Here is a 15,649-nt window from a genome sequence, read left to right on the forward strand (position 1 = left end):
ACATGCACAGCAATACTAATAGTTACTGAGTTAGAATACCTCATGATAAGCATGTAGATCATACTATTTACCAAGAGCATTTCAATCCATATTTTTTCGTATTTACCAAAAACCGATGCTGGCACTAAGACCGAACTAAATGAGCTGTTTAGGGCCATAAACAAACAAGAAGTCCTAGTGGCTGGTGATTTTAAAGTAGGAAAACTGAAATCCGTTTAACCTCATTTCTACCAGCATGTCACCTGTGCAACTAGAGGTGAACCACCTCTAGATCATCTTACTCCACACACAGAGATGCATAAAAAGCTCTCCCTCACTCCACTTGGCCAATTTGACCATACCTCTATCCTCCTGATTCCTTCCTTACAAGCTAAACCTCAAACAGGAAGTACCAGTGACACGCACAATGTGGAAGTGGTCAGATGAAATGGATGCTAAGCTACAGGACTGTTTTTCTAGCACAGAATGGAATATGTTTCGGGACTCATCCGATGGCATTGAGGAGTATACCACATCAATCACCGGCTTCATTAATAAGTGCATCGACGACTTCATCCCCACAGTAATCGTCACTACGCTAATGAACCAACAACACATCTGCCATGCTGACCCTCAACATGGGATCCTCTCCTGTACTCCCTGTTCCCCCACGACTGCGTGGCCAAGCACAACTCCAACACCATCATTAAGTTTGCAGATGACATAACGGTGGTAGCCATGATCACCGACGACGATGAGACTGTCTATAGGGGGGAGGTCAGAGACCTGGCAGTCTGGTGCCAGGACAACAACCTCTACCTCAACTTCAGCAAGACAAAGGAGCTGATCGTGGACTGCAGTAAACCGAGGGCCGAGCATGCACTCATTCACATCAACGGGGCTGTCGTGGAGCGGGTCGAGAGGTTCAAGTTCCTCACTGTTCACATCACTAAGGATCTATCATGGTCCAAACACACCAACACAGTCATGAAGAGGGCACGCCAACACCTTCTCTCCCTCAGGAGGCTGAAGAGATTTGGCATGGGCCCTCATATCTTACAAAAAGTTATACACTTGCACCATTGAGAGCATCTTGTCTGGAACCAACAGCCGTAAGTTGCAAAGGGTCTGAAACTTTCCAGGTAATATTCCATGGAAAATTAAGCCCTGGAATATGGGGAATCTTGCTCAAATTCATCAAAAAAAGATAGCTTATAACAGTGAACCTTTTTTTGTGGGATACACATAAGTCAATTCTAGGTCTTGTGCCATATTTTGGTTAAACTATCCTCAATTCAATGGAATTGCAGTCCCTCTACTTCTATTTGAGGTGAAAATGATGAATCAGACACCAGTATTCTACAAGAGCACAGACACAAGGGACAACAGACACACCGGTCTCTACATTGCAGATGAGCTGAAGGCAGTCATCAATGACCTTGGACCACAGAAGGTATTTGCACTGGTGACAGACAATGCTGTGAACATGAAGGCTGCTTGGTCTAAAGTGGAGGAGTTCTACCCTCACATCACACCCATTGGCTGTGCTGCTCAAGGACATCATGGAACTGATAACAATGGATACACTCTACAAGAGAGCCAAGGAAATGGCTAGTGTGGTATGTGAAGGGTCATCAAGTTATAGCAGAAATCTACCTCACCAAGCAAAGTGAGAAGAATAAGAGCACCACATTGAAGCTTCCCAGCAAAACCTGTTGGAGTGGTGTTTTTTATTATCCTTTTTTAAAATTTCACCTTTATTTAACCAGGTAGGCTAGTTGAGAACTAGTTCTCATTTACAACTGTGACCTGGCCAAGATAAAGCAAAAGCAGTGTGACACAAACAACACAGAGTTACACGTGGGATAAACAAACAAACATACAGTCAATAACACAATAGAAAAGTCTATATAGAGGTGTGTACAAATGGCATAAGGAGTTATATAGAGGTGTGTACAAATGGCATAAGGAGTTAAGGCAGTAAATAAGCCATAGTAGCGAAGTAATTACAATATAGCAATTTAACACTGGAGTGATGTGCAGGTGATGATGTGCAAGTAGAAGTACTGGAAATACTGGTGTGCAAAAGAGCAAAAAAGTAAATAAAACAATATGGGGATGAGGTAGGTTACAGATAGGCCGTGTACAGCTGCAGCGATCAGTAAGTGGTGTTGTCGTCATGTTTGACAGTCTCCTGGAGGGGAACGAGTCTCCAAGAAATGGCCATATCACATATCGCAATATGGACAAGACCCATCAAGAGGACCCTCCTGGATGATGCATTTTGGGAGAGAGTGGTAAGCATCCTGAAACCTATAGCAGCAGCCATTCCATGGATTGAGGGAGACAATGCCATCCTGTCTGATGTTTAGACTCTGCTTGCAGATGTTGGCAAAGAAATCCGTACTGCCCTGCCCACTTCACTGTTGCTCCAAGCAGAGGAAACTGCAGTTGTGAAATACATCAAAAAGCGTGAAGACTTCTGCCTGAAGGCCATACACGCCGCAGCGTACATGTACCCCAAGAGCATCTTGTCTGGCGCAGAGATCATCAAGGCGTATGGTGTCATCACTACCGTGTCTCGCCACCTTAGCCTGGATGAGGGCAAGGTTCTTGGCAGTCTGGCGAAGTACACTTCCAAGCAAGGGCTTTGGGATGGAGATACAATATGGCAGGTGTGCCAACATATCACATCAGCCACCTGGTGGAAGGGACTTGTGCATCTGAGGCTTTTTACCCTGTTGCTTTCTTTTGTTGTTCAGTGAAATCATCCCATGTGAAGAGTCAACTCATTTAATTAAAGTTCAATTCGTAACTAAACTTTTTTTTTTCTATTGGATTTAATCATTTGCAATTACATTTACATTTACATTTAAGTCATCCCTCAATTATGTCTACTTATGATAAAGTTTATGTTTCTGTCTCCATATGATATGATAAATATATCCAATGCAAAAACATCTGCATTTAAATGGTATTACTATTCATTTTGCATCTATTCCCGTTAATTCCCACAGAAAGTTTCCACCTCTAAATGTTCCCAAAAATGTGCAACCCTAACCATAAGCCATAAGACTAAGCTAAATAGTTAGTCCGTGTAGCTATGTGGTTAACTATTTAATTATCTGAATTGACCCTTTTTGCACTAACTTTTTTGACTCATCACATACGCTGTTTATTATCAGTCCCTTTATTCCTAGTTATACGTACAGTATCTCCCTCAATTACCTCGTACCCCTGTATATACAGTATCTCCCTCAGTTACCTCGTACCCCTTATATATACAGTATCTCCCTCAGTTACCTCGTACCCCTGTATATACAGTATCTCCCTCAATTACCTCGTACCCCTGTATATCTACTGTAACTGGTACCCCTTGTATATACAGTATCTCCCTCAATTACCTCATACCCCTTATATATACATTATCTCCCTCAATTACCTCCTACCCCTGTATATACAGTATCTCCCTCAATTACCTCGTACCCCTTATATATACAGTATCTCCCTCAATTACCTCCTACCCCTGTATCTACAGTATCTCCCTCAATTACCTCGTACCCCTGTATATCTACTGTAACTGGTACCCCTTGTATATACAGTATCTCCCTCAATTACCTCCTACCCCTGTATATACAGTATCTCCCTCAATTACCTCGTACCCCTGCATATACAGTATCTCCCTCAATTACCTCGTACCCCTGTATATCTACTGTAACTGGTACCCCTTGTATATACAGTATCTCCCTCAATTACCTCCTACCCCTGTATCTACAGTATCTCCCTCAGTTACCTCGTACCCCTGCATATCGACTGTAACTGGTACCCCTTGTATATACAGTATCTACGTCAATTACCTCGTACCCCTGCATATTGACTGTAACTGGTACCCCTTGTATATACAGTATCTCCCTCAATTACCTCGTACCCCTGTATATACAGTATCTCCCTCAATTACCTCGTACCCCTGTATATCTACTGTAACTGGTACCCCTTGTATATACAGTATCTCCCTCAATTACCTCCTACCCCTGTATCTACAGTATCTCCCTCAATTACCTCGTACCCCTGTATATCTACTGTAACTGGTACCCCTTGTATATACAGTATCTCCCTCAATTACCTCGTACCCCTGTATATACAGTATCTCCCTCAATTACCTCGTACCCCTGCATATACAGTATCTCCCTCAATTACCTCGTACCCCTGTATATACAGTATCTCCCTCAATTACCTCGTACCCCTGTATATACAGTATCTCCCTCAGTTACCTCGTACCCCTGCATATCGACTGTAACTGGTACCCCTTGTATATACAGTATCTACGTCAATTACCTCGTACCCCTGCATATTGACTGTAACTGGTACCCCTTGTATATACAGTATCTCCCTCAATTACCTCGTACCCCTGTATATCTACTGTAACTGGTACCCCTTGTATATACAGTATCTCCCTCAATTACCTCGTACCCCTTATATATACAGTATCTCCCTCAATTACCTCGTACCCCTGTATATACAGTATCTCCCTCAATTACCTCCTACCCCTGTATATACAGTCTCTCCCTCAGTTACCTCGTACCCCTTATATATACAGTATCTCCCTCAGTTACCTCGTACCCCTGTATATACAGTATCTCCCTCAGTTACCTCGTACCCCTTATATATACAGTATCTCCCTCAGTTACCTCGTACCCCTGTATATACAGTATCTCCCTCAATTACCTCGTACCCCTGTATATCTACTGTAACTGGTACCCCTTGTATATACAGTATCTCCCTCAATTACCTCGTACCCCTTATATACAGTATCTCCCTCAATTACCTCGTAACCCTGCATATACAGTATCTCCCTCAATTACCTCGTACCCCTGTATATACAGTATCTCCCTCAATTACCTCGTACCCCTGTATATACAGTATCTCCCTCAGTTACCTCGTACCCCTGCATATCGACTGTAACTGGTACCCCTTGTATATACAGTATCTACGTCAATTACCTCGTACCCCTGCATATTGACTAACTGGTACCCCTTGTATATACAGTATCTCCCTCAATTACCTCGTACCCCTGTATATACAGTATCTCCCTCAATTACCTCGTACCCCTGTATATCTACTGTAACTGGTACCCCTTGTATATACAGTATCTCCCTCAATTACCTCGTACCCCTTATATATACAGTATCTCCCTCAATTACCTCCTACCCCTGTATATACAGTATCTCCCTCAATTACCTCGTACCCCTGTATATCTACTGTAACTGGTACCCCTTGTATATACAGTATCTCCCTCAATTACCTCGTACCCCTGTATATACAGTATCTCCCTCAATTACCTCGTACCCCTGTATATACAGTATCTCCCTCAATTACCTCGTACCCCTGTATATACAGTATCTCCCTCAATTACCTCGTACCCCTGCATATACAGTATCTCCCTCAATTACCTCGTACCCCTGTATATACAGTATATCCCTCAATTACCTCGTACCCCTGTATATACAGTATCTCCCTCAGTTACCTCGTACCCCTGCATATCGACTGTAACTGGTACCCCTTGTATATACAGTATCTCCCTCAATTACCTCGTACCCCTGTATATCTACTGTAACTGGTACCCCTTGTATATACAGTATCTCCCTCAATTACCTCGTAACCCTGTATATACAGTATCTCCCTCAATTACCTCGTACCCCTGTATATACAGTATCTCCCTCAATTACCTCGTACCCCTGTATATACAGTATCTCCCTCAATTACCTTGTACCCCTGCATATACAGTATCTCCCTCAATTACCTCGTACCCCTGTATATACAGTATCTCCCTCAATTACCTCGTACCCCTGTATATACAGTATCTCCCTCAGTTACCTCGTACCCCTGCATATCGACTGTAACTGGTACCCCTTGTATATACAGTATCTACGTCAATTACCTCGTACCCCTGTATATCGACTGTAACTGGTACCCCTTGTATATACAGTATCTACGTCAATTACCTCGTACCCCTGCATATCGACTGTAACTGGTACCCCTTGTATATACAGTATCTACGTCAATTACCTCGTACCCCTGCATATCGACTGTAACTGGTACCCCTTGTATATACAGTATCTCCCTCAATTACCTCGTACCCCTGCATATTGACTGTAACTGGTACCCCTTGTATATACAGTATCTACGTCAATTACCTCGTACCCCTGCATATCGACTGTAACTGGTACCCCTTGTATATACAGTATCTCCGTCAATTACCTCGTACCCCTGCATATCGACTGTAACTGGTACCCCTTGTATATACAGTATCTCCCTCAATTACCTCGTACCCCTGCATATTGACTGTAACTGGTACCCCTTGTATATACAGTATCTCCCTCAGTTACCTCGTACCCCTGTATATACAGTATCTCCCTCAATTACCTCGTACCCGTGTATATCTACTGTAACCGGTACCCCTTGTATATACAGTATCTCCCTCAATTACCTCGTACCCCTTATATATACAGTATCTCCCTCAATTACCTCGTACCCCTGTATATACAGTATCTCCCTCAATTACCTACTACCCCTGTATATACAGTCTCTCCCTCAATTACCTCCTACCCCTGTATATACAGTATCTCCCTCAGTTACCTCGTACCCCTGTATATACAGTATCTCCCTCAATTACCTCGTACCCCTGTATATCTACTGTAACTGGTACCCCTTGTATATACAGTATCTCCCTCAATTACCTCGTACCCCTGTATATACAGTATCTCCCTCAATTACCTCGTACCCCTGCATATACAGTATCTCCCTCAGTTACCTCGTACCCCTGCATATTGACTGTAACTGGTACCCCTTGTATATACAGTATCTCCCTCAATTACCTCGTACCCCTGCATATACAGTATCTCCCTCAATTACCTCGTACCCCTGTATATACAGTATCTCCCTCAATTACCTCGTACCCCTGCATATACAGTATCTCCCTCAGTTACCTCGTACCCCTGCATATTGACTGTAACTGGTACCCCTTGTATATACAGTATCTCCCTCAATTACCTCGTACCCCTGCATATTGACTGTAACTGGTACCCCTTGTATATACAGTATCTCCCTCAATTACCTCGTACCCCTGTATATACAGTATCTCCCTCAATTACCTCGTACCCCTGTATATACAGTATCTCCCTCAATTACCTCGTACCCCTTGTATATACAGTATCTCCCTCAATTACCTCGTACCCCTGTATATACAGTATCTACCTCAGTTACCTCGTACCCCTGCATATCGACTGTAACTGGTACCCCTTGTATATACAGTATCTACGTCAATTATCTCGTACCCCTGCATATTGACTGTAACTGGTACCCCTTGTATATGCAGTATCTCCCTCAATTACCTCGTACCCCTGCATATCGACTGTAACTGGTACCCCTTGTATATACAGTATCTCCCTCAATTACCTCGTACCCCTGTATATCTACTGTAACTGGTACCCCTTGTATATACAGTATCTCCCTCAATTACCTCGTACCCCTTATATATACAGTATCTCCCTCAATTACCTCGTACCCCTGTATATACAGTATCTCCCTCAATTACCTCGTACCCCTGTATATACAGTATCTCCCTCAGTTACCTCGTACCCCTGCATATCGACTGTAACTGGTACCCCTTGTATATACAGTATCTACGTCAATTATCTCGTACCCCTGCATATTGACTGTAACTGGTACCCCTTGTATATACAGTATCTCCCTCAATTACCTCGTACCCCTGCATATCGACTGTAACTGGTACCCCTTGTATATACAGTATCTACGTCAATTACCTCGTACCCCTGCATATTGACTGTAACTGGTACCCCTTGTATATACAGTATCTCCCTCAATTACCTCGTACCCCTTATATATACAGTATCTCCCTCAATTACCTCGTACCCCTGTATATACAGTATCTCCCTCAATTACCTCGTACCCCTTATATATACAGTATCTCCCTCAATTACCTCCTACCCCTGTATATACAGTATCTCCCTCAATTACCTCGTACCCCTGTATATCTACTGTAACTGGTACCCCTTGTATATACAGTATCTCCCTCAATTACCTCGTACCCCTGTATATACAGTATCTCCCTCAATTACCTCGTACCCCTGCATATACAGTATCTCCCTCAATTACCTCGTACCCCTGTATATACAGTATCTCCCTCAATTACCTCGTACCCCTGTATATACAGTATCTCCCTCAGTTACCTCGTACCCCTGCATATTGACTGTAACTGGTACCCCTTGTATATACAGTATCTCCCTCAATTACCTCGTACCCCTGCATATTGACTGTAACTGGTACCCCTTGTATATACAGTATCTCCCTCAATTACCTCGTACCCCTGTATATACAGTATCTCCCTCAATTACCTCGTACCCCTTGTATATACAGTATCTCCCTCAATTACCTCATACCCCTGTATATACAGTATCTACCTCAATTACCTCGTACCCCTCTATATACAGTATCTACCTCAATTACCCCGTACCCCTGTATATACAGTATCTCCCTTAATTACCTCGTACCCCTTGTATATACAGTATCTACCTCAATTACCTCGTACCCCTTGTATATACAGTATCTCCCTCAATTACCTCGTACCCCTTGTATATACAGTATCTCCCTCAATTACCTCGTACCCCTGCATATCGACTGTAACTGGTACCCCTTGTATGTACAGTATCTACCTCAATTACCTCGTACACCTTGTATATACAGTATCTCCCTCAATTACCTCGTACCCCTGCATATCGACTGTAACTGGTACCCCTTGTATGTACAGTATCTCCCTCAATTACCTCGTACCCCTTGTATATACAGTATCTCCCTCAATTACCTCGTACCCCTGCATATCGACTGTAACTGGTACCCCTTGTATATACAGTATCTCCCTCAATTACCTCGTACCCCTGTATATCGACTAACTGGTACCCCTTGTATATACAGTATCTCCCTCAATTACCTCGTACCCCTGCATATCAACTAACTGGTACCCCTTGTATATACAGTATCTCCCTCAGTTACCTCGTACCCCTGTATATCGACTGTAACTGGTACCTCTTGTATATACAGTATCTCCCTCAATTACCTCGTACCCCTGCATATCGACTAACTGGTGCCCCTTGTATATACAGTATCTCCCTCAGTTACCTCGTACCCCTGCATATCGACTGTAACTGGTACCTCTTGTATATACAGTATCTCCCTCAATTACCTCGTACCCCTGCATATCGACTAACTGGTGCCCCTTGTATATACAGTATCTCCCTCAGTTACCTCGTACCCCTGCATATCGACTAACTGGTGCCCCTTGTATATACAGTATCTCCCTCAATTACCTCGTACCCCTGCATATCAACTAACTGGTACCCCTTGTATATACAGTATCTCCCTCAGTTACCTCGTACCCCTGCATATCGACTGTAACTGGTACCTCTTGTATATACAGTATCTCCCTCAATTACCTCGTACCCCTGCATATCGACTGTAACTGGTACCCCTTGTATATACAGTATCTCCCTCAATTACCTCGTACCCCTTGTATATACAGTATCTCCCTCAATTACCTCGTACCCCTGCATATCGACTGTAACTGGTACCCCTTGTATATACAGTATCTCCCTCAATTACCTCGTACCCCTGCATATCGACTGTAACTGGTACCCCTTGTATGTACAGTATCTACCTCAATTACCTCGTACACCTTGTATATACAGTATCTCCCTCAATTACCTCGTACCCCTGCATATCGACTGTAACTGGTACCCCTTGTATGTACAGTATCTCCCTCAATTACCTCGTACCCCTTGTATATACAGTATCTCCCTCAATTACCTCGTACCCCTGCATATCGACTGTAACTGGTACCCTTGTATATACAGTATCTCCCTCAATTACCTCGTACCCCTGTATATCGACTAACTGGTACCCCTTGTATATACAGTATCTCCCTCAATTACCTCGTACCCCTGCATATCAACTAACTGGTACCCCTTGTATATACAGTATCTCCCTCAGTTACCTCGTACCCCTGTATATCGACTGTAACTGGTACCTCTTGTATATACAGTATCTCCCTCAATTACCTCGTACCCCTGCATATCGACTGTAACTGGTGCCCCTTGTATATACAGTATCTCCCTCAGTTACCTCGTACCCCTGCATATCGACTGTAACTGGTACCTCTTGTATATACAGTATCTCCCTCAATTACCTCGTACCCCTGCATATCGACTAACTGGTGCCCCTTGTATATACAGTATCTCCCTCAGTTACCTCGTACCCCTGCATATCGACTAACTGGTGCCCCTTGTATATACAGTATCTCCCTCAATTACCTCGTACCCCTGCATATCAACTAACTGGTACCCCTTGTATATACAGTATCTCCCTCAGTTACCTCGTACCCCTGCATATCGACTGTAACTGGTACCTCTTGTATATACAGTATCTCCCTCAATTACCTCGTACCCCTGCATATCGACTGTAACTGGTACCCCTTGTATATACAGTATCTCCCTCAATTACCTCGTACCCCTGCATATCGACTGTAACTGGTACCCCTTGTATATACAGTATCTCCCTCAATTACCTCGTACCCCTGCATATCGACTAACTGGTGCCCCTTGTATATACAGTATCTCCCTCAATTACCTCGTACCCCTGCATATCGACTAACTGGTGCCCCTTGTATATAGCCAAGTTATCGTTACTCATTGTGTACCTATTATACCTTGTATTATTACATGCTTCACTTTTCTATTATTTCTCTGTTCTTTCTCTCTGCGTTGTTGGCAAGGGTCCGTTAAATAAGCATTTCACTGTTAGTCCACACCTGTCGTTTACGAAGCATGTGACAAATTGTCACATCCTCTCTGGCCAGACTGCTGATAATTACGCACACCTGTCACCATCGTCACACGCATCAGCGCTTAATGACACTCACCTGGACTCCATCACTCCCCTGATTACCTTTCCTATATATGTCACTCCCTTTGGTTCCTTTCCTATATCTGTCACTCCCTTTGGTTCCTTGCCAATATATGTCACTCCATTTGGTTCCTTTCCTATATCTGTTACTCCCTTTGGTTCCTTTCCTATATATGTCACTCCCTTTGGTTCACTTCCTATATATGTCACTCCATTTGGTTCCTTTCCTATATCTGTTACTCCCTTTGGTTCCTTTCCTATATCTGTCACTCCCTTTGGTTCCTTCCCTATATATGTCACTCCATTTGGTTCCTTTCCTATATATGTCACTCCCTTTGGTTCATTTCCTATATCTGTCACTCCCTTTGGTTACTTTTCTATATATGTCACTCCATTTGGTTCCTTTCCTATATCTGTCACTCCCTTTGGTTCCTTTCCTATATTTGTCACTCCCTTTGGTTCATTTCCTATATATGTCACTCCCTTTGGTTCCTTTCCTATATATGTCACTCCCTTTGGTTCCTTCCCTATATATGTCACTCCCTTTGGTTCCTTTTCTATATATGTCACTCCCTTTGGTTCACTCCCTTTGGTTCATTTCCTATATATGTCACTCCCTTTGGTTACTTTTCTATATATGTCACTCCCTTTGGTTCTTTTCTTATATATATCCATTTGGTTCATATCTCCCCTTTGGTTCCTTTCCTATATTTGTCACTCCCTTTGGTTCATTTCCTATATCTGTCACTCCCTTTGGTTCATTTCCTATATCTGTCAATCCCTTTGGTTCCTTTCCTATATTTGTCACTCCCTTTGGTTCCTTTTCTATATATGTCACTCCCTTTGGTTCCTTCCCTATATATGTCACTCCCTTTGGTTCCTTTCCTATATATGTCACTCCCTTTGATTCCTTTTCTATATATGTCACTCCCTTTGGTTCCTTCCCTATATATGTCACTCCCTTTGGTTCCTTTTCTATATATGTCACTCCCTTTGGTTCCTTCCCTATATATGTCACTCCCTTTGGTTCCTTTCCTATATCTGCCACTCCCTTTGGTTCCTTTCCTATATATGTCACTCCCTTTGGTTCCTTTCCTATATCTGTCACTCCCTTTGGTTCCTTCCCTATATATGTCACTCCCTTTGGTTCCTTTTCTATATATGTCACTCCCTTTGGTTCCTTCCCTATATATGTCACTCCCTTTGGTTCCTTTCCTATATCTGCCACTCCCTTTGGTTCCTTTTCTATATATGTCACTCCCTTTGGTTCCTTTCCTATATCTGTCTCTCCCTTTGGTTCCTTTCCTATATATGTCACTCCCTTTGGTTCCTTCCCCAGGCGTAATTGTTTCTGTATGTTTCCTGTCTGTGCGTTGTTCGTGTTTTGTTTGTTTATTTATTAAATGTATTCACTCCCTGAACTTGCTTCCCGACTCTCAGTTTACATCGTTACAGAATAACGCCTCACCATCATGAGTGTTTTTTGTTTTTGTGTTGGAGGTGACTGGGTCTGGGTTCTTCTGCCGGGTTCTGCTGCCGGAGCAACAGAGGATGCCTCAGGCAGCTCTTCAGGCTTTCATGCCTCAGCCGGTATATCGGGGTGTCAAGACTCGGTTTTGGCAGGTCAAGCGTCTGTTGGTAGGCTCACCAGGTTCCCATGCCACAGCTGGCTCACCAGGTTCCCATGCCACAGCTGGCTCACCAGGTTCCCATGCCACAGCTGGCTCACCAGGCTCCCATGCCACATCTGGCTCACCAGGCTCCCATGCCACAGCTGGCTCACCAGGTTCCCATGCCACAGCTGGCTCACCAGGCTCCCATGCCACAGATGGCTCACCAGGTTCCCATGCCACAGCTGGCTCACCAGGTTCCCATCACACAGCTGGCTCACCAGGCTCCCATGCCACAGCTGGCTCACCAGGCTCCCATGCCACAGCTGGCTCACCAGGATCCCATGCCACAGCTGGCTCACCAGGTTCCCATGCCACAGCTGGCTCACCAGGTTCCCATGCCACAGCTGGCTCACCAAGGTCCCATGCCACAGCTGGCTCACCAGGATCCCATGCCACAGCTGGCTCACCAGGTTCCCATGCCACAGCTGGCTCACCAGGTTCCCATGCCACAGCTGGCTCACCAAGGTCCCATGCCACAGCGGGCTCACCAAGGTCCCATGCCACAGCGGGCTCACCAGGCTCCCATGCCACAGCTGGCTCACCAAGGTCCCATGCCACAGCGGGCTCACCAAGGTCCCATGCCACAGCGGGCTCACCAGGCTCCCATGCCACAGCTGGCTCACCAAGGTCCCATGCCACAGCGGGCTCACCAAGGTCCCATGCCACAGCTGGCTCACCAAGGTCCCATGCCACAGCGGGCTCACCAAGGTCCCATGCCACAGCTGGCTTACCAAGGTCCCATGCCACAGCTGGCTCACCAAGGTCCCATGCCACAGCTGGCTCACCAGGATCCCATGCCACAGCCGGCTCACCAGGTTCTCATGCCACAGCTGGCTCACCAGGTTCCCATGCCACAGCTGGCTCACCAAGGTCCCATGCCACAGCGGGCTCACCAAGGTCCCATGCCACAGCGGGCTCACCAGGCTCCCATGCCACAGCTGGCTCACCAAGGTCCCATGCCACAGCGGGCTCACCAAGGTCCCATGCCACAGCGGGCTCACCAGGCTCCGGCGCATCTGGCCGCTTGTCAGGTTCCTGTGCTTCTACGGAGGTGACCGGTCTGCTCCTGATCCCCGGGAACGTCTCTCTGGTCGGTGTCTTGTAGCTGGAGCCGCGCGTCGGAGAGGGGGTGCTGTTTCGTCTGCTCCTTCTTCAGTGCTCTAGGTCGCCAGGCTCCCGTGCCCAAGCCGGCTCAACAGGTTCCCGCCGAAGCGGCAGAGGTGGCCGGTCCACTCCTGATCCACGGGATCATCCCTGTTGTCAGCGTCCCAGCCGCGCGTCAGGGAGGGGGTACTGTCACGTATACGCCCTCGCTGGCCTCTATGTCGCCAGGCTGCTGATTATTGTGTACACCTGTCACCATGGTCACATGCACCAGTGCTTAATGACACTCACCTGGAGACTCATCACCTCCTTGATTACCTTCCCTATTTATGTCACTCCCTTTGGTTCCTTCCCCAGGCATTATTGTTTCATGTCGGTGTGCTGTTCGTGTTTCTTGTTTTGTTCGTATATTTATTAAATGTATTCACTCCCTGAACTTGCATCCCGACTATTAGCGTACATCATTACACAAATAAAATGTTATTTCATTTGATAATAGCCCAGTAGTAACTTGTTCTGTCCCTGACTGGGACTAAAGTAGGCAACCCTACTTCTTGAATAGAGAGAGAGAACTGATACAGAAAAAACACAGGGCATTCTATGTTATTACAATTTTGCTAAAACTAATTGAATGTGTCATTGAACTGATTGCGCTTGGGAGTGAGGTGTAGGGTTTCACCCAATGGGACAAACACCCCATGACAGAGTTCTGTAAGATTGCATGGAGGGCAGAATTTGGCCAATAATAACTACAAAAAAACGGAGCAATTCAGTTTTGGAAACGTCTCAAATATAGTGACCCCCTCGTATATCATTACCAAGCCCAGCAATGCCAAGAGCTGAGAAAAGAAAATTGTCCCCTCATCCAGCTGGTCCTGGGGCTGAGTTCACAAACCTGTTCTACTAACACACTGAAGCCTCAGTCCCCTCACCAGCTGGTCCTGAGTTCACTAACCTGTTCTACTAACACACTGAAGCCTCAGTCCCCTCACCAGCTGGTCCTGAGTTCACTAACCTGTTCTACTAACACACTGAAGCCTCAGTCCCCTCATCCAGCTGGTCCTGAGTTCACTAACCTGTTCTACTAACACACTGAAGCCTCAGTCCCCTCATCCAGCTGGTCCTGAGTTCACAAACCTGTTCTACTAACACACTGAAGCCTCAGTACCCTCATCCAGCTGGTCCTGGGGCTGAGTTCACAAACCTGTTCTACTAACACACTGAAGCCTCAGTACCCTCATCCAGCTGGTCCTGGGGCTGAGTTCACAAACCTGTTCTACTAACACACTGAAGCCTCAGTCCCCTCATCACTAACCTGTTCTACTAACACACTGAAGCCTCAGTCCCCTCACCAGCTGGTCCTGAGTTCACAAACCTGTTCTACTAACACACTGAAGCCTCAGTCCCCTCATCCAGCTGGTCCTGAGTTCACTAACCTGTTCTACTAACACACTGAAGCCTCAGTCCCCTCATCCAGCTGGTCCTGAGTTCACTAACCTGTTCTACTAACATACTGAAGCCTCAGGACCAGAACATCCAATAAATCAGAATAAACAAAGTTACAACACAATCAAAACAAAACCACATGACCTATTGAGAAACACAATCACAAAGCAAAATGCAGTGCTATCTGGCCCTAAGTCGACAGTACACCGTGGAAAACTATTTGACTTATTGACTATTTGAGAGAGATCCAACCAACAGGATATAACACAGGATATAACAGGTGAGTGCACAAGGCCATGTGTGAAGACACAGAGACCGGAGCTGATGGTGTGATTGAAACCAGGGTTGACTCTTGGCAGGTCCCATGTTCTCATACTAAAGGAAACACACACACACACATTACCACCCTACTCCCCTCTCCTGGCTCTGTCCCAGTGCTAACCTCAGGCTCTGCACCTCCAGATAGCACAGTC

The 15,649-nt window shown here is 45.3% G+C and overlaps 1 protein-coding gene across 2 annotated transcripts in view; it reads left to right on the forward strand.

Moving 5' to 3' along the window:
• LOC135505215 (myocardin-like) overlaps window positions 1-15,649 on the forward strand; it is a 60,396-nt gene that overhangs the window by 22,322 nt on the left and 22,425 nt on the right. The gene's annotated exons all lie outside the window — the stretch shown is intronic.

The sequence above is a fragment of the Oncorhynchus masou genome, chromosome 18 (assembly GCF_036934945.1).
Source record: "Oncorhynchus masou masou isolate Uvic2021 chromosome 18, UVic_Omas_1.1, whole genome shotgun sequence".
In the NCBI taxonomy this organism is placed as follows: domain Eukaryota; kingdom Metazoa; phylum Chordata; class Actinopteri; order Salmoniformes; family Salmonidae; genus Oncorhynchus; species Oncorhynchus masou.